Raw genomic sequence first — 25,632 nt, 5'->3', positions numbered from 1 at the left:
ACCTGAGCCAATGCCTACACTGTAAACTGTATAAACTTCTAAACAAGAATTAGTAGCATAAGCAAAAGCACTGCCCTAGAATTATTTATGTGAGGTCAAATTATACACATTATAATAAACATAATATACTTTATAAACAGTTTTTCCTCTTCAGCCTTTTATTGAAGATGCACCTATGGCCAGGTTTCCTTTCCAATGTCCTTTCCTTTTGTCAAAACAGTAATTAAACAAGAATTATTAAGTGTCTACCTTTTCATAAACTTTCAAATCACACCTGGGATTCAGCACTGCACACCTATGTGTTACTTCTAGAAAAGTAATTGCCATTTGTTTTCTAAACAACATGCATCTGATACACATAACAGCTACTTTGGTGAATTCACGCTGAGATCCATGTCCTAAATAGTTTCTGTTCCTGTATTAAGGACTCAAATGGATGAAGTTGGTCAAAAAATAGCTTCTGTCATGATACTTTTCCAATGGAAAGTTTAGTTTTCCTTTTGGTCCTTTTCAGCTGAAGTATTTTCCCCCCTCTCAGAATGGTACATACTGCTTTTCATACACTGATAAAAAAACCACCACCACCAATTCTAATGAATCCTCTGAAGTGATGCAATCTCAGTTTGGGAGACTAAGTTAAACTGTAAGAATTACTGAAACAGCTGGGTGAAAATCTTACCTCATCAATAGCTTTCAGGGATGTGGTAAAAAATAAAGTGAAAAAAATTCCTGTGTTGAATAACAATTCTGGAGCATCATCACAGGTTTCCAGAGGAAGAGTGGCTTTAGAAACTTTTCATGAGCTTAAATTTAAAAGCACCACTCGTTTTAATTTAAAGCATTTCACCGAACTGGGATCTTTCTAGGAGAAGAGACAAAGATGCCTGTGACATTCGCCCAGATCAGCAGCCATCAGTTGGGGTAGATGTTTCCCTTTAGCAGAAATATGCTGATAGAAGCCAGTTAAGAATCTGAAAAACGACAACACCTCGTTTAAAGATAAAACAACAAAAGCAGGAATGCATTTCAAAGCTCTCGTTTCTCGCTGTAGGAAGGCAGTGGCGGCTCTACTTACAGCACACACCTCCCAGACCAGTAGATCAGATCTGGACAAACGCAGCTGACCCAAGCTCAATGCGCCAACTCCAAACCAGTTCCACTTTCTTTCACCATTTCCATAGATTTTCAGCCCCCAAGCCTACAAAGGATGTGAATTTAGACTAAGGCGAAAGCAAAGCAAAACAGCAACGTGGAGAGGAAAAAAAAAGGATACAAAAAAATTAAAAACAAACCTCCACAACCCTTCAGGCCATCTTCACGTCACGACAACCCGTGGTTTCCTAGGTTTCCACTCACAGCAAAATTTAAGATTTGCTACCTTTGAGTTTCTTCTTTAGAGCACTGGTTTTTCAGGTGGAATTATGAAAGCAAAATCAAGGATCCGAATTTGGTTTCTTGTTACAAGAGAAATGAATAATTCTCTTTATCTTTGATACTACACTTCAAATGCATTCTTCCTTTAAACAGTTTGTTAAATTAGCCAGTAGTGAAAGCAGCGTTACTAACTGGTACTTTCAACACCTAGCACTTGTAGGACAAAGGCAACGGCGGCTAAAATTTCCCCACAATTTCTCGACGTATCACAGGAAAATGTAAGGATTGATATTTGTAAAACCTTCTAACATCATAGGCAGAAATAATAAATCTAATCAAATCTAATCAAATATATTATATTTAAAACAGACGTTAAAGTCCAGTTCTGAAATATACCTGTAAGTATTATATATATAATATACCTAAAAGCATATATATATAATTATATAATTATATAATATATATTATATATTATATATAATATACCTAAAAGCATATTATAGGGAAATATAAACGTGTTCAAAATTTCTGTAGAAGTAACTTTCCAATTAAGTCGGTTTCCCTTTATTAAATTTCTGATGGCATAATTTGTTTTTATTTTGCATTACAGAAAATAACTTGGATTTTCACACAAAAAAATACCCTTTCCCATTAAAAGATGAGAGAGACACGGAGAATCGACTGTTCTCAGAAAAACATCAGGGCCTTAGAAAAGACAACTGGGCTCCCTGGTTTTAATGGCAATTCAAGAAAAAACATCCCTCAATCTGGACGGCAGCCTGCTGTAGGAAGGAGAATGATGCAACCCAACACTGCTCCTTTTCTGTCTTAGGATAATCACAATGAAAACATGAGGAACGACACGGGCCTAAGACAAACTACTTAGAGAAGCACTGGGCAAGCACCGCCACGCCATACGTTCCATACTTCAGTGTAATTAAACAGATGTATAAATTCTGACGCTTGGATAGCGAGGCCTGGTTCTGCGCAGCGATACATCACGAGCCCCAGCATTATGCAGCTGAGAAAGTTCTCGAGGACTACATGGCTTGCAGCTGGAGGTGGCACATGGGACTGAACATGTCTCTCATTTTATTGCACAATATAAAATTCTATCAAGCTACCAGAATGTTCCACGTACTCTTTAAAATACTCAAGGAACAGATGTAAGCCTCACCCTCATTTTCCTCACCTTGCATAAACAGTTTCCTATTTTATTAATGCTGGATGTCCAATCTACTGCTGCACCCTACCGTGTGATTAACAGGAAAAAAACCTGGGGACTCGTAATGCATAATTCTGGTTTCTTTCACATGCTGAAATAAATAGCAGAAATCAATAAGTGCCATCTCAGTTTATGGATGAGGAAATCCAGTGTTCATGCTAAGACTGCTATACGTGCATTAAAAACACTCATAAATCCCAAACTGTCTCCTACTACACAACTCCAAGCTTTCGGAAACATGCAGCTTTTGAAGTGTGAAATTTCATCGTGCAGACACTCCGTAGCAAGGACACAGTTTGGGAAGGCTGATCTTGCATCAGGGTTGTGCTTAAGCTTTGCAGCAGGAGGCAGGCTTTGCTCCTCCGTGGCACCTCGGTCACGTTGAAGCGGCTACAGGCCATCAGCTGAGCTCGGAGCACTGCAGAACGCACAACCCCCAGCACCTACCTGCAGACACGGCCTGCGAAACAGGGCCAGAACGGAATGAAATCTGGGAAAGTAAGGGAAATTTGGGAACACCGGTACTGTGCAAGGATGGAAATGAAATAGAAACTAGCTGACACTGGAAATGACTTGGATGAGGGAAAAAGGAAATGAAGACAAGACAGCCGTATCAGATGGAGAGACAGGACAAGAGATGTACAAGGAGTAAAAAGGGTAAAAATGGCTCAGTAGGAAACCAGAACTGGAAACCAAAAGGAATGGAGAAAAGACAGAGGAAAAGAAAGAGGGATGCAAAAGAAGGATGCCAAGGCCTACTATCCTTTCAGTTCCTACACTTCTGATGAAAAATCATTTTTTCTGCTCTCTCCTCAGTGAAAGAATCTTCGTGGACTGAGAGTTCCACTTCTAGAGCCACTGGGAAGAGTGCATAAACCCCAGCAGCCCACCAGAAGAGTTGGCAAGGAAAGCTCCTAGACCTAAAAATGTTTCTGCAACATGTTCTGGGCATCACAGGCTGGGTTTTGTCAGAGAAAACCTGTTGCTAAAAATTAAAGTAACAAAGGCAAGTTCCTCGTCATATCTCCATAGCAAGGTTTGCAAGTTGTACAGTAGAGAACTGGAACCACACGCTGAACAATTAAAAATACCAGACAGCCACACACTGATGAAACGCCATCTATTTAATGCACAGATTCCCTTTTATAGGGAAAAATAGCATGTTATCATGTAATTAAAGACTGCATGATAATGTGTAAGGTCCAAGTGGGTGAACCAAGGTCACCAAGGTTTTGAAGTATTAGCCTGCAAGCACAGTAATGCGTATTAAACACGAAGAGCCCCTACATTTAAAAATAGACCACATGGAACAGAAACGGTGCCGGCACGTACCTACGCAGCTGTGTACGGGGGTTAGTACTGGGAGGCAAAGAGAGCGCAAAATAAAAGCTAAGATGCTTAGAATAAGAGCTATTTTTTGTGTATTTTTGTTTATTTTTTGATTTTGTAGAAGCTTTCTGAGGTTTAACGGCATGTACATATTAAAACTTTAGGGAAATAATTAGTGAAACGTTAACCTTACAGACATACTTCCCCCGGCCCAGTTTCTCACACGCAAAACACATTTCTTGACCCAAATGCAAAGATGGGTAATCGTTCCGCTGTATCTTTACCAAATGTCACAATTCCCCACTTTACAACAACCCAAATCATACTGAAAGGCTATTCTTGAAGGAAACAGCAGCACCAAACCACAAAATTTAACTTCAGCATGGCAGAGGTATAAATGACCTCTCTCAGCTCAGTGCTGTTTGTCTTGTAAATGAAAAGGGTCTTCCATTCTGGGGTTAAAAGAAAAAAAAAAGAGAGAGCTGCCTTCATTTCTTTCTTAATTTGAGCCTTGCTCTAACAAACAGCCACTGTTTGTTTCCTTATTTTAGGTCATGTCATTCAGTTATGCATGCCTCACTTCTTAACTCTTTCCCATCTGCTGATCCCTTCCTGCATCATCTGGGAGCTGGGAAAACGTAGAATGAGGCAAAACCTGGTGGGAGCAGGGCTGCCTTGGCCCGGGTACCACCGCTGGTGTCCGAAGCACGTGGGGACATACCTGAGTCACACGATGGTCTAGTGCCTTGCAGTTAAACGTGGGCTGAAAAACCACCCATTAAGGGAAAAAAGCAACAAGAGAAACAAAAAGGGGGGCGGTTCATACGAAACCTCCGACTTATGTAAGATGACACTCAACAGGAAGTAAAGCACTGCACGTGCTACATGAACGGGGGACTTTATTTTTGCAACAGGGAAGTGAGACACGTCTCTGCCCCCCGTGTCCCAGCCCTGAACCTCTGTCAGCCAGGTCCAAGCTTACCGCACAGTTCCAAGCATTCTCTATTCATATTGCTTGAAAAATATGAATAGAGATCTGCAGAACAAGCTCTAAGCAGATCGTGGCTGCCTGGACGTGCATAAAGGAAGAACATTAGCTCTGAATACCAAACAAACTTTGCACCAAGTAGCTCCGTTTTTACTGTACGGCATCACACGGCGTGGCACTGCAGGTGAAGAGAGTATCGCGGGTGCCACAGCATCCTAACAGCGCAAAGTTTTATTCTTCAGATAAACAGCCAGTGAAAGCCGTTCAAAGTTCAGACTTTGAGAACTAAGTAAGAACTAAGTTTGTGAACTCATCCCATCCTCCTGTTCAAGAGGATTTCCTACACTTCATTTTGAAAGTCTAAGATGAAGTTGTTGCATTCGTGAGTTCAAAAATGAAGCTGCACCCTCATTTTGGACTCGTCTACTAAAACAAAAAAAAAGGCAAATATGTAAATTTCAAGTGAATTAAAGTGCCCCATTAGGAGTTCAATTATATTCTGAAATTACATCTTAATTGGTTTGCTCATAGCTGAGCTGTACAGCTAACCAAAAATCTACTACCATATAATCATCACTAAATTTCAGATATTGCCACACATTAAATTAACAGCAGATAATGACTGGGAAAATTAGCTCCATTTCCATAACAGGAATATCCTTCCCGCATTACCTGAAGTGTTGCATATAGTTGCTTTCATAACAAATAGACCAAGTCATGGACAGGGAACTCTTCTCAGTATCTGACATCTCTTTTGGTGATCAGAAGTCCACAGACTCAAAATGCACGCTACAAGGACGGTGGGCACCAGATTTGTGTCCCTAATTAACTAATATCTAAGAGAAGTTGTATCTTTAGAATCCCAGAGAAAACTTTAACAGACTGACCACCGTTTAGCTGAGTGCCTTGCTGGCTTTTTCACCCTGCTTAACTCATTTTCTGAGAAGTAATCCCCACCCTGATATACTCTTCAGATTTCGAGATACAAGGTGTTCCTGGCCATGACCAGTAACGCACACAGATACTGCAAATGATCTGCGGTACAAAAAAGACTCTTGTGAAGAAACAATAAGGAATAACTTTAATGATATTAAATGCACAAAAAGCGAGCTAAGGATTCACACATTCTTGTAACTGAACAGAGGAAAAAACACGAGCACCTTTCACATAGCTTATTTTTCATATTAGCAGGATAAACAAACTCACTAAAAACAACTTTAAACTTTTGGAAGCGAAGCCAGGCTCCTGTACGCCAGCTGCTGTTAATTTATCTTATTTCCGAGTACAACAAGTATCTAACTTACTACTCATAGACAAATACAAAATGTAGACGTTTGCCTTACCTTTGCTGTCTGAAGGAAACAGATTTCAAAGATCTTGTCTGTAAATGATATATTCTTCAATATTTATACCTCCAATGACCACCATCGTCAATAAGGATCTGAAGGAAAACACCACAAAACAGCACATAAGACGGGGTAGTTGCTACTAGACTTAGGTTGTTACAATTCATTTATCGAGAAGGCACGAGCTGCAATACGTACTGCATACAACCCGTGAATTTATGGGGTGCTGCTAACAACAACCAGCACGATAGCCGTGCCGTGGGAAGGCGTTTATCTACCGGAGGTGTATCGCAATTAATCCACGCTAATATATTTAAGGTCAAATACATCGAACTTGGGAAATTCACTGTTTTCACAAGAAAGTAATGACGCCGGTAATCACAGCCTGAGTTAAAGGTTACAAAAAGAAGTTCTGCTGCCACACAAGACCAAGTTTGATACCCACTGCAAGGCACCGCTCCCAGCCCCGGCGCACACAAAATTAAGCCCCGATGGTGTCCGTGGAACCACCGCGTGCTGTGACACTGCTGAAATCTTTCAGTCTTCATTTAGCGACAGATGCCATTAACTAGAAAGCTAATCAAGGCAAAAAGCTTTTGCCTTGTAAATAATTTTATCCTCTCCCGAGCGGCTTCCATTTGGTTCTCCTTTCTCGGGCTGCAGAGGAATCCCACGTCGGGCAAGGGCAAAGGAGAAACTTTGGCTGACTCCAGCCAGGGTAGGACCAGAGCAACGACAAAACTCGAGTTAACACAGGCAACTCATTCATTTCAATTTTATTCTGTTTTTGAACATGATTGATCTGTTTACTCCTTTCTTTCTTTGCAAGCCTGGACCACACAAGTGTCAGCAGCCAGGACACACGGGGAAAGGTGATGGGATCACTTAGCGCTCTCCATGGGCCATCCAGGTTGCTAGAGCCAAAGTAGTCAAATGCCTCTAACACCAAAAAGACTAAGCTCTTGGAGTTTACCTTTCTCAACGGATAAATAATTTCCTCTCAGCTTCATGGTAATGCTTTATCTGAAACGACCACATTTGTTTCTTCTGACGTAAATCCAACCCCCAACGCCCATCAGCGCTGAACAAACACCTTCCAGATCGACGTCCTCGAAACAAGTTACCGAATACTTAAACTGACACTCTCTCTCCTTTTTCTACTGCTCCAAAAATAGATTTTATATAAATATATATGAAAAAAATAACCGTCAGATCAGTCCCTGAAATAAATTGTATGGGCCACCAGGATTACGCTAGCTCTTTTTTTCTAATGAAGAATATGAAAAAGAAATTGGATGTACGCTGCGCCTTGATGCTTGCCAAGCTCCGAGCTGATGGATTGCTCCGGGGGAAGGTTCCAGATAGAAAATCACCTTCTCAGGGTATTAAAAAGTGGCCGTGCAGGAACTGAAAGTGACCCTGCTCCAGCACACTACTACCACGCATCCAGCTACCGCCTACCGTAGGGTCGAGGGGCAGGTGAGGAATGGAAAAATGTGTTTCCAAGAACCTAAGGCTAGCGAAGGGCCCCGAGGGGCAGCAAAGCAGGCTGTGTGACGAGCCAGCAGACCCCAGCCCTGGGGACAGCGTGCTCCCAACACTCGCTGCAGGCTCCACGGCACCGCTCCATGGCCCTACGTTAGGGCAGGCGTTGGGACAGCAAACCCCAACCAATTCCATCGGCATCTTCTACCTCAGTAGGTCTCTGTGCAGGCATGGCCCAGGCTTGGCTTTGGCTGTACTCGCCGTGTTTTAAACACCAAACCAACACGGTCTGAGGGCTGGAGTGGTACGGAAGCCAAAATGAAATCCATCAGATCAGTTTAACAGGCTCTGAATGGAAGATGCTGCTCAGTGATTCGGGAGCAGAAAGCCTACCTTCTGCCAGTCGTGTCTGGGGGCGCAAGCTGCACTGAGGACCGGAGGAAAAAACGTGCTTTAAAGGGAGAAAACACAGCATGGAGCAACTGCGGGGAAACAAATGCAACCTCTCATCGCGCCACTTTAAACAATCGTTTTTCAAAGCGGTTCAGAACCCGCGAGTTGTTTTCCCTAAAAGGGACTTTGCACATCTACTACGGTGCTGAGGCTTTCTATCAATTGCCCATTAAACTTAGCCTCCTCCAATTTTCTTAAGTTGAATCATATCCAAAGCTCCAGAGAATTTTTAAACGCCACTGAAAAGGTTTTTTTTGCCTGCCGAGCAGCTCATTCTCACTTTGCTGTTCGTATTAATAGATGCTCCTTTTTCCTTTTTCTTGTTGGTGCTGAACTGCACAGCCGAAACCCAGACCCTTAAACTCCCCTCCCATTGCAGCTGTTATTCCTGCTCTGATTTAATCGTCTTTCTCTCCTACAAAGCTGCAATAATTGTGAAGATACCATTAATTTTGTTCTAATAACCTCCCAGCCTTCTGGAAGGAGTTGGAGCGTTGCATTAAAGGGAAAAAGTTTCTTCTGTGCTGAAGCATGTTTCAGGGGAAGCTTGTAAAGCTCTTGGGACCTGCTCATTTCACTGCACAGCACCAAACACTGAGTTATTTTTTCCTTCATATGATTTTATCATCATCTTAGCAGCCAGGAGGAGTCAACATAATCTCATCTCCCGTTACGTGAATTTACCAATCAAATTAAAATATTGTTTCTTCTTAACTGCACGCTGTCTGATTTACAGTATCCGATTCACCCACGTCACCTGACACTGCCACAACGGAGACACCGTTACGTGGCACTGGAGATACAGCGACGCTCATAAACAAGTCTCAAGGCAGGCATTCTCCATCTTCAGGAAATCCTACATTAGCTTCCCCTTACGTTCTCCAGCACCTTGCTTTGAATGCTGCTCCTCTCAATATCCCGGAGTATGAAGATTTGGTTCTACACGACTCTGCTCGCTAGTCTGGTGCCAACCCACAAAACATATGTCTCTGCTCAAATGCAAGAAGCTGTTTTGATTTTTATTTTTTTTTCTAAATTTCTTCCTGGACTGGAGACAAAGCATTTTATTTAGATACAACCCAACATTTACATTCTTCTGAGACACAGAACTTTCTAAATCCCCGAATATATTTTGTTAACTTATTCCCAAATAGCAACTCCAAAGAAGCTAAACCATCTGAACGCATCGTAATAAACAAAGCAAATGCCCGTCAATCACTGGGAAAAATAATAAATTGGGTTTAGATATTTTTTATATTTGTGGGTGCTATTAAGTCTTAAAGCCCTCAGATTTATTTTTAACCTGAGCATTTTATTGCAGAGCTATGTGAAAACATCAATATGTTTTTCTAACGTCGTTAGCTTTCCATTTGCTCCCACCGTAAATAGTTCCTGGACTCTATTTCTGTGTTCTTTGCGATAAGGTACATTTTCCGCTATAAATATTATCGAGACGGAATAAAGTGTTGTTCAAAGTTTTTACCAAGTAACCCAAACTCTGAGCGTGATAGGAGCAGACCACCCTCATCCCTTGAGTGGATTTCGGCCCTGTCCGGAGCTCCGAGGAGGAAATCTCACTGCTCTTGGACTCGTGCTAACCGTCCGCATCCCCCCCGCCCCGGGAGTTGGCTTTTAATTAGAGTATCACAAAAGCAAACAAAAGACACTGTAACCTCAGGAATTAAATATTTGCGTTTGCTTCAGCAAATTAGCTTCCTAAAAGAGCCAAATTCTGCACTGGCATAAATCACAAGTAACTTTGATGAAGTTGCATGCGTTACTTTACATCACACGGACTGAAAAACACGCCTGAGCTCCATACGGATGGTTAGGCACTGAAAGAAAGCCATTAGGACAGGGGCAGGATTTCATACCCTTTGCTTTTAGGTAAGGGAATAAGCACGAGAAGCTCTGCTGCACCAACGCTCCCAAGGCTTGCAGCCTCCATCAGGCACTTGCCGCGGGGAGGTTGGTGGTAGTTGTAAGAAAAAAATAGGGGGGAAATCATCAAGTTTTCTTTCTTGTTTCACAATGATGCCAAAAAGGCAGCTTCAGTGTTTTTTAAAATTAATAGATTAAAGCAAGAAATAAATAAACAAGGCCCGTCTTGTCTTGGTTTTGTCAGAGCGCAGCACGCACTGATGAGATCAGCCAACTGATGACTGCTCCAATACTCCCTCATGAATGATTTTCATCCTGGTTTTCACCATTATTTACCATTTTATTGACGCCGATGTAACAGAACTTCCTGACCAGCTTTAGGAAAAAAGAGAATGTTTCAAGTGAATGTTCAAAAGCCTCCCGAATCCCGCCACCAGCGTGCTGCAGGAGGGAGCACAGGTAAATCCTCCACTCAGCCCGCCTGCTGTGTGGCCATGCCCTGGAGGACAGCAAGACCTCAGGCTGTGCATCTCTGGGAACTATAAAAAATACCTGAGCCTGTGAAAAGCTGAAGAAAAAAACAACAAACCCCTGTAAAAACAACAACAACAACAAAAAAACATAACTGAAAGTTTTGAATCAATTCACTTTACATCTCAGTGGCCTCTGAATGGGCTGCGCTACCACTGCCTGTCCCGTGGGCAGAGATGGGAAGATGTAACTGAAATTGTGGTGCTTCATCAGATAGGAAGGAAGGGGAGAAACTGGAAGACCAAAGCACAGAAAATGAGGCGGAAAAGCCCTGCTAAGTGACGGACACTAACTCTCATCCAGTCCCAAACCACAAGGGCTCTGGGCCTCAGCTCGCACACAGCGTTGCGATTCATTGGCTTACGGACTCTGAACATCCAAAAACATACACAAAGTCACGAGAACCAGAGCTACGGACATCCAAAACCAGACATATACATACATATACACAAACGTAAATATACACTAAGTCAGGAGAACCAGGGCTCTGGTCTTACAGGCCACCTCTGAAGGAGCCTAACGTCTTCACATTGCTCGTGCAATTCTATCAAATCCTGCTTTTAAGAAGTGCAGGAAAAAAAAATAGCCTTTGGCCTGAATTGCATACTTGAAGGGAATTCCCAAAGGCTGACGAACGCTGAGCAACCACGTCCCAAAGAGTGAACTGCGAGCTAACGGGGCTGAGCCCCCTCGGTCTTTGGTGCTGGCGTGCAGGAAGGCTGCAGCTGCAGAACCGTGCAAGGCTTACGTCTACTGTGACACGGGGGGGTATCAGAGCCAATATATAGATATTCTAACATGGAACTATTTTAAAAAGCAGACACTGAATGCGTGGAAGTGAACCCAGCACCAGATGTTTCCAAAGCGGAGCTTGAGGTCAGCCTTTCACCAGGGGCTTGCTGCCTTGCAGCTGCCCTCACCCGAGGGGCTCCGGTGGGCTCAGGCTCTCCCCTCATGCCAGCCCCCGGCTCTCAGCAATTGTTTTTTTTTTTTGTTTTTGTTTTTTTTTCAAGCTCTGAAAATGAGCAGGGTTTATTAAATATACAGTGTATTTGTAATTAAGCAACCATTGTTGAAGTAATGAGATCCGTGAGATCTATTCACATTTCACCCAAGTACTCTTTTGTAGCCTGGCTTATTAAAATACCAGCTCAGAGATCAGTCACACAAACCTCACCTTTCACTGCTCAAATCTGTTGAGGCCTCGTCTCCAAGCTCACAAAAATGGTTTTGACCATTTAAAAATTGCCACGTACAAGAGAAAACACTCTGCATCTACACTGCCATTCATCCAAGCACCTAGTGTATCTGAAAATATACTCTCAAATGTCATTTGTTTCCCAAGTCATGAGAAGATGGCAGAACTCTTACTTTACTAACCCCAAACTGCAGCGGAGTGATTTAGTGACCTCCTGGAGTTCCCTGTACGTTGGTGATAGAGATGGAAGCAAAACGCAACATTTCTGGCAATTGTCATCTTGTCGTTATAACACTGTGAAGATGGTTCGAAGCCTTCCGAAAACGTGAAACCACGTAAATCACGAGAAGTGAATGGAAGGAATAGAAATACTGCCTAGGTTTTATTTTGGGGTTGAAGATAGAAAGCAGAAAATTATTTTTTGTAACTGCGCAACTATTACTGTGCTTTACAGAGCGATGTTCTTCCTCTTCTGTTTAGATGGCTCCACAAATACTCACCTCCGATTCGTGGCAGTTGATGGCCCTCTAACAGCCCTTTATAGCTCCAGGGCAGCCCATGCCTCTAACAGATCTGTAGAGAACCGATGTTATAGTAATAATTTTTCTAAACATAGAACTGAAGACTGAAGGAAGTCTATTACAGAACCGTAGATATAAACCTTTGCTTTATGAAAGGCTATTTCCTATCGGTACTCACATTTACAACTTAGGGAGGTGTTACAAGTGGACTGAAGTTCTATTTTTGGTAAGAAAACCATGTTCTGACATTAACTATTATAAAATAATTAGTGTTCTTGTGCTTTCAGACCCCGTATACCAGAAATCATGCCACTGAACCCAAACTGAACGGACGCTCCACAGCACACAAAACCCTGACATCTTTTCAGAGACTATCCTTGAAAGCAGAAAAAAACCAGCAGCGTTGAGCCTCCATTGTTTGAAGAAAGACTCTTCTCCAAAATTAAATTAGAAACATTTTCGGAGAGACACGGAATGCTAGAAATTTCAGGATGCATGAATCTGTGGTGATTACGCAGCAGAAGAAAAGCAAATCCATCTCTCTTCAGATATGCCTCTCGTTTTATTTTCTGTCTTCTTTTAAGAACAGAAAAGGCAATCAAATGCAACAGAAAAATTGTATTAATTGCCTGATATTGCAAGGGTTTCCATTCAACAGTCGCTTTCCATTCATTTAGCTTAATTACTCAGTGCAAACTGCAAAGCTTTCTAGCATGTTTCAGAAACCAAAAGGCAGAGTGCTACGGTTTTGTAGGAAACCGGGCACCAGAAGAGGAGGGCTGCAGGGATATCACTAGAGCACCAAAATGCCCCCGATAGCACCAGTAACATGCAGCATTCTGGATAGCAACAGCCCTCTAACCTCTAGGCAGACTCTCAGGAGAGCTCAGTACCCTGTTGTGCCAGATGACTTCCCTACCTGACATAAAAAACAAAACCAAAAACCTAAAAAAAAAACACAAACATGAAAGGAAGAGGCACATGGGGTCATGGCACTGCAAGAAATAGGATGGCAAAGGCAGCTGGAAGGCAGCGTGGTGTGCGCACATACAGAGCTCCTGATGCGTGGCAGGGGATTCAGAGCAGGGCACTGCTAAATCCTCAAAAAGCATTCCAGGTAGAAGATGGAAAATGGAAATTCTCCCCCTTACGTCATCAAATGTGTAATTTTTTCCATTCTCAGTTATTCACATAACGAAACAGAAGCGAAACTGAAAGAGGAGACAGTTACTAAGGCGAGAGCCACTGGGTTTCCACATGCATCATACTCGGCGCTGTAGGAACGGGTGAGCTGCTCTGCCTGGATAAGGGTACTGCCGAGGCTGAGGACTTCCTCTGAGTTTGCACAAGCTTGTGTTCTTCCAGTCATTGCAACTGCCTTAAAAACATGTTTCTGTGTAAAAACACTCAGTTTATATACATTGCAAAAAGTCTTGGTGAAACTGAAAAATTCCTGTCTTGGGAACTCACGCAGAGCATCCGCTTCAAAATGTAACACAACTGAACTAGCTGGCTTGACACCAGCAGGTAAAACTACATGGGTGTTTCCGTGAACTTGTAAATACCTTAATTTTAAAGAAAGGAACCAGAAGGAAGGAAGGGCATTGAAACATGCTACAATAAAACCTGAGAACTGCAGCCAGCAGGATTTATTTCTGCATGTTACCTTCAATAGGCAACTGCTAATAAGAGCGTACAGTTTCCCAGATCAGGGAGTATCTTTGCCTACATTTTATCATTTCTACTTTTCCAACAGATTTCTCTTTCAACAGAACTCCCAACTTACTTTACAAGTGCTGCCAAACCCTACAAGTTTTACCAGATGCATTTCTTTGTATTAGGAGGGCACGTTCAAACTGAAATCGAGTAAGACTTTTTGTAAAGATTAAAATGTTTTTAATGTGCGTATGCAAATACATAAGCCCCCTCTGACAGCCTCATATATACCTATTACTCCGTCTGCTTCCCCTTTCCCCTGACGTCTGGAAAATAGGATGGAAAATAGAAGGGCCGCCCACCTCCTGAGGCAAACACGCTACCAGCTGCTGCCAGGGATACCGAAGAGGAGGCACCGCAGGTTCTGACAACGGGAATAAAAACAAACATGAAAGGTAAGGAAAAGCAGATGAAAGCTGGGGACATGCCCTAAATACCAAAACCTTTCATTGTCTGAGTGCTGCTTTGAAAAAGACCCCTAGAACACAGGAAAGGTTTTTCTAAAGACGAGGAATAGCTCTCAAAAGCAGGAATTAAACAGGAAATGACAGGAGAAAACAATTCTCTAGCTGGTCAGGTAAACCGGTGTATGCTTTGGGTTTGCTTCCAGAAATGCTAGAAAACAGTTGGGAAAGTGATTTTTTTACCCTGCCGTATAAACTAAAATGTATTAACGTATGTATTTGGGTATGTTTATACATGGCTATGTTAATACATATATGCCATATATACGTGAACGTGTAAACATCCACACGACATTTAAGCTCGACGTACAGACCGTATTTACCATTCCTTTTTCCTCTACTAACAGAAGAAAGACTTGCGGCCCTCCCCTAATTACAGGGCTTTTAAAAGCGCATCCGAGTATCCCGTTCTGATTGATTACTATCAGGAACCATGAGCATCATTTTCCAAAACTTCATTTCTTCCTTTTGCCAAACTTGGATCAGCTGCTACTTAGCTGATGATTCAGGAGCGCCCACAAAAGGCAGCAGTAGCAATTTAGTTACGTGGGGCTAATTTAATAAAAAATACCTTGCAAGATGATTGCATTACTACCAGAAAGGAATCTATCTTCCTTTCCAACCATGCATGCCGTATGCACAGAGCAGTCCCAGGGAACCTGCACATCACTAAGAAACTTCAGAATACTTCTCAAATGCAATGATGTCATTTTTTTAAGAAGTGAATTTATTTGAAGTTATGCTTGTATTCTTCTCTTGCTTAAATACAAGATAAAATCCTACCTTCTTGATTTTTTTTTGCTAGACAGACTTGCTAGACACATTTTAAAAAAGCTTTAGTAGTTCTGGTTGTTTTTAAATAATGGAAGTCGTAATTCTGGATGGACATTGTGTTTTTTTAACCACATTTCCCCTCCAATACATTTGGCTGCCAGCTTAACAACAGCATTTCAGCGTGTCAAACCTCTTGTGCCATTTAATCAGCTTAGTTGGGCTGTAGATTTGCAATATTAACGAAGTGGACTTGGGCATCAGGCACGGCGCACTTGTTGCTCTACGGCTCCGGCTCGGCACCCAGCCTGACTTGCGCTGCCCAACACCTCTGGTTAAGATGCGTTCAGTGAAGAACTCATCTCTATCCTTCTGCAGAGAAAAGATCATCTTCTATTAAAGGCCCTGGCGATGTAGGCAACTTCTGAATGGACCTTCCAGCTCTGAAGATGCCTCTAATGCAGCTTTAAAAATTCCGGCTTTAGCCTGCTGTTCCTTTTGATATTTCTGCCTTTATCAGTTTGGTCTCTGTCATTACTCTTTCCATCTTATCATTGCTAGAGAAAAGCTTTCACAGAGGCTGCCTTATTCCTCCAAAGGCTTTGAGAAGCACCTCTGTGTGTCAGTGGCACTGTTATCACACGGCGCCATCTCCACAACAGGCGCATGGACAATTAAGTCAGAAGCAGATAAAAGCAATATTCCCTTCCGACTCGCTTGAAATGGGGTTTGGAAGTTCTTTGTAAAGAAAATGACCTTGTTAATTTTTAAGACACCCCCCAGGAGAACCACAATCATCACTTCCCTGTCTTACAGTCGTCAGGAGGAATTACAAGGATTATGTTGCTTAACTTCCTTGGCATCCAGACGTATCAGGTATGCAGTTTGTCTCTTCGCAGTCTACCAGCAGAAGCAGCATTCATAGTAAATGCTGTTTTATGGAAGTAATTGATAAGCCAGGTTACTCTCCAAGAAAGGGAGATGAAGTGTCTGCATTCCAGCAAGGCCCTCTTGGGGCAGCAGAGAGGCGTCGGAGCCCAAGGAAAAGTGTTTTAAATCTTAACAAGATTTAGCTATTTTTGTTACGTGGGGCAAAATATCACGTAACAGCTCTTCTCCGAATGCGGAGAGAAAATACGTAGGAGGTTTGGAGGGAGGCTGGTCTCCAGTTTCAGCCAGGCTACACTGCTTTAACCGGCTGGTAGCGCACAACCCTCGCATTACTGAATTCAGCCCAACACTGCTCTAGCTCAGAGAAGTGAAGGAAGTACAGAGAAAATAACCTACATTTACCGTTATCTTACTGATAATGAAAATAAGGTGACACCGATAGCTCTGATGATTTCAAATAAATTTAGAAAAAACTCTCGTCTTCAGCCTGATGGAACCAACCTGAGGAAATTCTGCAGGATCCAGAGCATACATCCTCTCACCCCACCAAAAAAAAAACAACACAACTGGAGATAATGCTACAACTGGTTTTGCTTTTCTAAAAGGAAAGATGTTTCAGACATCAAAAGCTAAGTGAAGAGTATCTGTGTCAAAATATGATACTGTTAAAAACCAGCACTTATTTAATCTATTACGCAGTTTAAATTCAGGATCTGGGTTTGTTATTTCTTTACCTCCTGTTAGCGGTTAGCAGACCACAAATACACAAACACTGCTTGCTTTTTCAGAATGACTCTAATCTCAACTAAAACAGCCCAAATTACTGGTGGAATCACCATCTGCGTCCTGCTGATGGTACAGAAAGCGGCAGCGCTTCTACAGTCAAAAAAGAAAGCAAAACTCCGAGAAGAGCTTCATTTCTTCCTCCCTTCTTCTCTCACTGCAGCCCAGTTTTTAACCCCTCTCTTTTCACCCTGTTTGAAACCTAAATGCTGAACTATCTAGATCTTTTTATTCCAGCCAAATGGCACTGAAGGTAGTGAGCAGAGACCTCCTAACATCGACTCGTTGGCACCGCGAGCTCCCGATGGCAAAGATTGTGCCCTCGGCTCTGTAGGGCTGCGCAGAATCCAGCCGTCATCACGGCGGCTCCCAGGGCTGCAGAGATTCACATTCATGCCTCAAAAATTTAATACATTCTTTTATGTACCCATATGAGATTATTTTACATTGAGTGGTTAAGCTGAAGGAAAGAAGCAGGAAAAAAGGAAAAATGGATAAAGAGCCTTTGTCCTAAACCTGTTTTTTTCTTTGCTTTCTTTGGAAGACTCATCTAAAAAGCCACTAGTGTTGCAGAATGCTCTTTCATGACATTTAGCCTTAATCTTCTCTCTCTTCATTTCACTGCTTTATTTCTAGCTGTAAGCCCCTACGCTACCCCAAATATTTCCTTTTTATCTTTAGTTGTTTACAATTTCAGATATATGGAGGCTGTTAAGTCTCGCCTCACCCCTTCTCTTCTCCTTCCTACACCATTGTTTCCTTAAGAGACCGTTCAGGTGTCTTTGACAAATAAGGCACGGCACCATTTTAGCCCAGAAGTAGTAATCCTAAATCATCTGCCCGGAATCCCTCCGAGTGAATGGCCACACAGACACGGCTGTAACTCACGCAACCGGTAACATCCTTTTAGGACCTCAGTGCAAGGCACTGAAAATGTTCGTATTTGTGCCCAGCTCTCACGCCCCGTGATGTACGAATGAGGCCGTGGCACTAAAAGTCTAAGAAAGCAGGTGTTTTCTGAAGTCTTCTGAACCTAGTAGCCTGCGTACAGAAGATAAATGCACACATGGAAGTGTACGCAAAGTAACGAAACAAAAAAACACCACCAAAACACTATTCACAGAAATTCCAAATGTTTTTGTTGTACGCACTAAATATATGATATGGTTTTACAAGAAATCACCCTTGATACAGGTCTGTAAGTTGATATCGTAGCAATACAGCCCAACATTTTTGATCATGAAAAAATAATTAGCACAGAGTAGATACAGCTGTATGATCAAGCAGAAGTTTAGCCCGATTTTGGGCATTTTCACATTAAACAAGCTGTTGCTGTTGCTGAAGGAAGCCATCCTACTCTCCCTGCTTTCGGCTCTTCACGTCACCCTTCCCATCACCCCAACATGAGCAAGGAACTGCGACATGAACTGACCCTTACAACCAGCCTGGTTTCGTCCTGTGCCAATTACAACTTGGATTAATTGCTTGATATAATTCTTCACATAAACTCTTGTGCTGACAAAAGGCAGGGCGTGATGACACTGCTTCAGGTAGCCCACCACCAGCAGAGCATACCGGGGTAAGCATAAGAAGGGGAGATGAGGCTGTAGGGACCAGAGCAGAGGTGGAGGAGGCCTTTAAGTACTACAGGTTCCTCACCATAGTACGTACACACAGGCTGAGCTCAGGCAGCACTCCTGGCCTACAGACTCCTGTGTCACGCCATGGAGAGCCTACACGTGCTGCAGGCTGGAAGCACAGCTCCCTTGGAGGTTAGGAGGGCTTCTGCAGGTCTCCAAGTCCCACCTCCTTCCCAAAGGAGGTCCAGATGGGTCAGGATGTGCAAGGTGCCGACCAGCCAAGCTTCACATACCTCTGCAGACACAGATTTTACAACTTCTCCAGTGACCAACTACCCTCACGGTGGCTTTATCTCCCTTACATCTAACCGGAGCTCTCCTTTTCCAGCCCTTGTCTGTTGCCTCTCCTCCTGTAGCGGCAAGACAAGCCTGCCTCTGTCTTCTCCAACCATGTAGAAATGCATTTTATAACGACAACCAGCTCTCCACTTCAACTGAACAGCGGCAAACCCGTAAGTCTCTCTTCTGCTCATCCCGCAGGTAGAAAATGGGCCCCATTTACTGCTGAAATGAAGCCTGAACAAGCAGAAAGGCTGTACATGAGGTGAACAGGGGAAGTTTAATAAGTCTCCTTAAATCCAACCAATGGCTCCATTTCGACGTTTCAGCTGCTCGTTCCACCGCTCGGCCCAACTACACCTTAGCATGCAAATAATTAGCTGCTGCTGCCAGCTCAGCAGGGGGAGATTTAAATCTGGATTTTCTTACTTCATAACTTCTCATTTCTTGGTTGTCAAGGCCCAAGATACTCTGAATTCTGTGTACTGTAGGAGCAAGAGATACTGCCAACCCATTTTTTTTCCAGATAAGGAAATATTTTTTAAAACGGTGTCCCTTCAGGCCGTTGAGGTTACAGAGTCCCCACCATGGCCCATGCTTCCTCTGCAGCTGTGGGGCTCTTGCAAGGCACCGAGCTTCGCTGGCCTCTCGTCCTCGCAGTCCGGCTGGGCACCCGCTGTGCTCGGGCACTGAAGTGCTCCTCACGCCTCTCCTACTCTTTAAGGGCTTCAGGCCTGCTGCAGTCATGTTCTAACACCTTTGGGTGCGCTGTCATTCAGGACCCAGTTCACTTTGGGTTGATGTTTAGGCAGTGTCTCCACAGGCCTCACTTCCACAAACCCACGCAGCGTTGCTGTTCAGTGGCCGTGCGATGAACCCCAGGGAGCCAGGCCGAGCAAGTCATCTGGCCAAAACCTACCATTTTTTTTTTGGCCAGGGTGAGTTGGTGGGAGAGAAGAGGGCAAATAAGAGCTTTTACTTCTTTTCTGGCTATAGGAGCACGAGCACTAACGCAAAAGGATCCAGTAGGGACAGAGGCAGTCGGTTCTCACACACGGTTGTTCGTCCTCTCTGGTGATGCCTCCCGACTTCGTGCGTCAGGACTGCCATTTTATCGGTGTCATTAACACAAATACTTAAAATAAGCGTTACGGCTGTCCTTGAGAAACTCTGTTGTTAACTTCACGGTACCTTGCCAGGTCCCCTTCCAGCCACACTAACAGCCAGCTTTAAAGAGCCACAACGGGATGGATAAACCTTGTAGTATTTTCTACATTCTACAGCTTAGCTACAGCTTCTAATATGAAATTGTATCACAACGTTTCACTGAAATATTTTACAAGAATGGCACCATTCTTAGCTGAATGGGAATTCCCCATGGAGAACAACATAGTCTAAAATAGCTCCAAACGCAAATCTGTCATTTTTCTCCCTGGGTGCTCTCATCTGCCGCCTTCTACATCACCAGCACGCACTGAACCCACTCGAGGTTCCCAGAATGCCTCCTCCCAGATTCTTCCCCATCACTTCCCATCAGGCATGTCCCAAACATCTCAAGAATATCGGCTCACCGTCCCAGAGGGGCTCACATGAGGCACTTCATGGTGGGGGGAGGCAAGAGGAAAACGAAGGCTCTGTGCTCATGGCCACTCCTAGGCTCTGCTTCCTTCATGATGGGATTTTTAGTATGCTCGTCTGCGTACTGAAAACCTCCTGCCTGACCTCAGGAACACCAAGTCAACGATGTCCCCATACCCTTAAAAACAATATGCTGAGTGATTGCATCCAGAAGGCTGCCATAGGGTGCTGCAGAGGACAGAAACAGTAACGCCTTCAAAGAGGAAAATAGTTATGGACTACAGATCCTCTAGTAACTATAAAAAGCACATGCTCTGAGCACAACCTCAATTTCTGGAAGCCTTTGCCTCTGACAGCACGGTATATCCGAGGTTCTGCCAATCAACGGAGCGTACCTCTATACGTCCACTTTTGCCGAGCGTCTTCACAGCCCAGGAGAGCTGCGAGCCCCTTCCCAGCCACAAGGATCTGGGTGACGCAAAGGCTGACAGCCCGAGACTGAGGTCTATGTTCAACCTAGAAGTCTCACTGATCTTCTGACTTCTCTCCTCTGCCTCTTCTCTCCTCTTCAAGCTTTGCTTTCCTGCCAGCACAGACCCAAACTGATCTCTTAGCTCTTAGCACAGCTGTTCTGGCTCCTGATATGTCTTCATCCACCCACCCCCCAAATTACACCAAATTCATTTTCACCTGTGCACTCCCTCTAATTTCTCTTCATCATCATTTATTTTCTCATTCCACATCAATAACAATCTCATAAGCCAAAAATATTATGACTACCTCATATTAATCTGGTAATAGTCCCTCACATTACGAGTCTCTTGGCCTAATGCACTTTCAGTTCCCGTGTTCAGTGTGATTTTATCTGCTTTCATCTCCTCCGTAGTTAATTGGTTGTACTACAGGTGGAAGCGCAGAAGTATGCCCAATCACCACTCCTGCATGTCAGTGTAGTACACACAGCATTTATTTTCCTCCCCAAAATTGTTAAGTGAACTTGCATCAAACAGATACCGGGTTCTCACAAGAAAAGTATAAATAAGGTAAATGCAAAAGAAGAAAGAAACATGGCAAACCCAACCCAGACAGCAGCAACAGAACCGCAGGACGCTCTCAGTCTGCTGCCAGGGAGAAAGCTCGAATGGATGGTACAAGTAGTTCACGTCACTACGTCTGCCTGCAAAACCTTGGCCAAATTTGGCTTCGCATGCTTATTTTAATCTCCTAGTCGGTGTTTGGCAAATACTGCTCAGAAGAATAAAACTCTTTCACAGGTAAATCAGATATTGCTTGGTTAAAGGTCTGTGCACTTGCTGGCAGAAGTTTTGCAAAGCTAAGATGGCTTGAGGGATGAGGAGAAGCAAGGCTTGACCCCAGCTACACAAAGAGAACAGCAAATTCCATTAAAATGAAGAAATGGTGATATTTGAGGACCAGAGGGCTATTTTTTTTTAATTATTTATTTTTTAAATAGCCAGAAATTTAGGTCATGGATTACCCTCTACTCCCTGATAAAGCAGGTCAAATTTTGAGGCCCTGAGCTCAGGGATGTCACAGCACTTTGGTGGTGCTGCTCTGCCTCAGGACTTACAGCCACAGCCCATCAGCCCTCCCGTAAGGCTGGCTAAGCCCCAGACAAGCTGCATGACTTAGAATAACACAACTGTAGGACAGGACAGTTAAATATTACACACGTAACGTAAAAACATTCAACACAAGTAAAAGATTCACGCGTCAACATTTTTCTCGTTGAAAGCACAATATAGTTATTATTTCACCAGGTAAAACAAGTTTTGTTCACCTTGAAATGGAGACACAAACTTCAGTTTCAGTCATTAGAGTACTCGGTAGTTAGAGTACTACATTTTATAACCTCAGATTGAACTCTGTGATTCTTTACAGGAGCAAAACCAACCAAAAACCACCCAAACCAACAGTGAAAACAAACAAACAAAAAGTGCAAAGAAAGGATTTATTACAACTTTTAGAATAATTATGGACTAAAGGTTGTATTACATTAGTACGTTTGACATCATAGAGTTGATAAAAATATGTAAATATGCATATGGAAAATGTGTGCTTGAACTTGTAAGCAAACAAGCAGATTAAATAATGGAAATAAAAGAAAATATATTCATTAACGTTAGGTGTATATCAAACAATAGGTAAAAATCTAACTGAGGTGTTGAAAAAAATGGAAAGTGAATATGCTCAATGTCAAGGGTTTGAGCATACAGTGAGGGTAGCACATAGGGTATATGAGGAAAAATAAATTACAAATAGGCAATAATAAAGATTATCTAGTAGTGATACTGAATTGCTAGCGTAGAAGCACAACTGACTTACAAGACTAGATGTAGTAACTATTTTTTGTATTTATTAAAGCTTCAGAGACCACAGACAGATGCTGTATACACACTAGGTATCTCCACAATGGGGATTTCAACGAGAAGTTATAGTTCGGATGCAAACGAAGAAGTTTCATAAAAGGCTGCAAAACATGCATGGCAAGAAAGAAGACCTCAGGAACAGGCAAACATTCCCCAAGCCAAAGTTATGGAGCAGTCACTCATCAATGGCCAAGAAGCTGCTGAAACCCCAGAAATCGAACCTCTTGTCGAAAGAGCCTTGAAAATTCCCAAACCTGAGACCCAGGGGCAAGCCCCCACGGGAAAACACACAAAGAACCATACAAGACAAGCTCCTCCTCATCGGTAAGGTAAGAGACAACCAAGTGCAACTTCTGCTGCGTTTTCACTACCGTCATTTTTCAAAGCAAGTTAAATCCTTGACGTGCTGGCCTATGAAAATGCCTTCAGAAGAAATGAGGAAAAGGCAGCAGATCCCCGTGCCACTCGCTGCCTACCCTCCGGACATGTGGGAAGGCAGAGCTGACCTTTCTGACACAGACCAGTAACAGCAGCACCATCCAGCCTGACTCTGGGCTCCCTTACCTTAAAAGCTTCAAGCAAATACAGGTAACTGTACTTCCACCTCGAGCCACAATTTCTGCTATGCTGAGATCACACAGAGAGATCAGTCCCTGCAAACTGTCAAGGGGAGCAGAATATTACTTTCATCGTATTTCAATAAATTATAGCTTCAACGGGGCTCGGAAGGCTGGGAGCTTCACAGCAGCATGTCTGAAGCACTTCTGCATGCAGCGAAAGCAGATGAGGGCAAACAGGGTGTGCACCTACAGCAGGGGGGGCTCCAGGTGTCACCCACCAGCACGGCCCCAGGCTGGCAAACGCTCCGCTTTGTGGATGGGGCAGCAAGTCTCAGAGAGGCTCCTTTTCCTTTAGATGCAATTTCTCACACTTTGGAAATGTCCAAGTAAGCAAATTTATATTCCTGTCCCACAACAAGGAGTTTCAAAATACGGAGAAATACCTTATTTCTAAGTTTATGATTGGAATTTAAAAGCCAAAGCTCGTCTAAGAATTCTTTGGCTGTACAAGAAATCTTGTCTTTAGTCAATGAAAAGTTCAATGAACTAATGAGTAGCTTTCTTCTGAGTTGATACTTGAAATTTGGTAATCAATTTGTGATTTGCAAAACATATTTTGCAACAAGGTTGCCTTCAAAAATATACTTAAGAAATGTGTAAGTTTTCAGGAAAATAGCCCAGATAGACTCTCTTCTGCATCAATACAACTTCATTTCTGAGAAAACAATATTGTATTTAACTTTCAAATATGTGAATTTCAATTACAACTTTTCAGTATTTTTTTTCCTCTCCAAATTATGAAATTAATGATCTGAGAACCTGATGATGGTATTGGAAAGTTTAAAAGACTCAAATTTGTTTGGATCAAAGCCTCCACAGGTCATATTTGAATAACACGCAAGTTTCCACTGTTTGCACTGGAATGAAAACAAACCAAACCAACCAACCACCCAACAAACAAAATCCCCCAAAGTCAAAGGGCCGGGATTTTTTGGTGTTTGCGCCAGTATGTGAGTATGCTCCTCTGACTGTATTTAGTTACCACAAAGATATTTTAATAATCTGCTCTGATATTCTTTAACATTGCCACTTTTGAAATGTTATCATATGTGAGAAGTTAAGTGCATAGTTATTAGAAACATGAAAGAAACAGATTCATATTTATAAAAATGGAAGTTACGTTTACAGATGCATCATACGCCATTTATTCTGACATGCAGCCACAATTAAAGTCATTCAATCCTGTGAAGCAGAACGGCCTTCACATAAAATTCTGAAGGACCAAATCTGAATTTATCCAGAAAAAAAAAACAGTACTTTGGTGAAGTACATGTAGCACCACACGACGGGGCAAAACCAAGCCCTCCCAAGACTCCTTCTCCTCAGCATAACGCGGTGTGGTACAAGGCCATGGAGGCACAGGAGCAGTTCTGCCCTGTATGTGGCTGGATGCAGCCCTGTGATTGTAATTACAGATTTTTCTTTTATCACTGAACATTTTAATTACTTTTACCAGAGAGTTAAGAAGGAGAACCAAGGTGGTATCTGCAGGCAAAATCTCTCTTGGCCTGCTGAGCGCTGACTGGGCTCTCTGCCCTGAGCCGGGATGGACGTGCTTTATACAAAGGTATATTTTAACAGCTTTGATTAAATCATCAATGAGCTCTGGAAAAGGCCCCATTTCAGTTTGTCCAAGCACACTGAAGACAAGCTGGGAGGAAAACTCAGTGCCTTCAGCCCAGTCGGCACGTTCCTGCCGTGGCCTCTGCCTGAGGCGCCTGTGGCATGGCGCCTGGCAGCCATGACGGCCACACCACCGGCACACCTCCGTGCCTTCAGCGCCTGCTGGGCTAACCATCATGGTGAGGAAGGTCGCTCCAAGAAACTGAAGTAACGTTTTCTGTCTCGTCCCTTGTAGATGATGGTTTCAGAGCTGAGCAGGTCCATTTCAAACAGAGATCAGACTGGCCTTTAACTGGTATCCCACACAACTCATGCCATTAGCTGCTGCCTGAACAAGGACACTGACTGTTTTTAGGGAGAGTCGACTTACACACGTATAATTTATTTACAGAAACAAATATACTTTCTAAATTCTGAGATGTTCAATTCTGAGGCTGTTCAATCTAAATAAGATCCTATTTCAGTCTCCTAAAGTAGATTCCCATATCGCTTTTATATCTGTCCAATTAAAACTGCACAGAAAGCTGTATGTTTTCAAAACAGAAT

At 43.0% G+C, this 25,632-nt stretch overlaps 1 protein-coding gene across 8 annotated transcripts in view; it reads right to left on the bottom strand.

Annotated features, from left to right (window-relative positions):
* MBD5 (methyl-CpG binding domain protein 5) overlaps positions 1-23,431 on the bottom strand; it is a 100,148-nt gene extending 76,717 nt beyond the window's left edge. For 7 of the 8 annotated variants that reach the window (XM_035332379.1, XM_035332380.1, XM_035332381.1 and 4 more), the window contains exons 1-2: positions 20,849-20,871; positions 6,260-6,357 (exon numbers count right to left, since the gene is read on the bottom strand). The gene's annotated coding sequence lies outside the window, so the exon portion shown is untranslated. Of the gene's footprint in view, positions 1-6,259; positions 6,358-20,848; positions 20,872-23,407 lie in introns of those variants that run through there. The other variant, XM_035332373.1, reaches the window with a different exon arrangement.
* Positions 23,432-25,632: the final 2,201 nt, after the last annotated feature.

Source organism: Oxyura jamaicensis, chromosome 7, assembly GCF_011077185.1.
Source record: "Oxyura jamaicensis isolate SHBP4307 breed ruddy duck chromosome 7, BPBGC_Ojam_1.0, whole genome shotgun sequence".
Taxonomy (NCBI): Eukaryota; Metazoa; Chordata; class Aves; order Anseriformes; family Anatidae; genus Oxyura; species Oxyura jamaicensis.
This window is presented reverse-complemented; position numbering and strand designations above follow the sequence as displayed.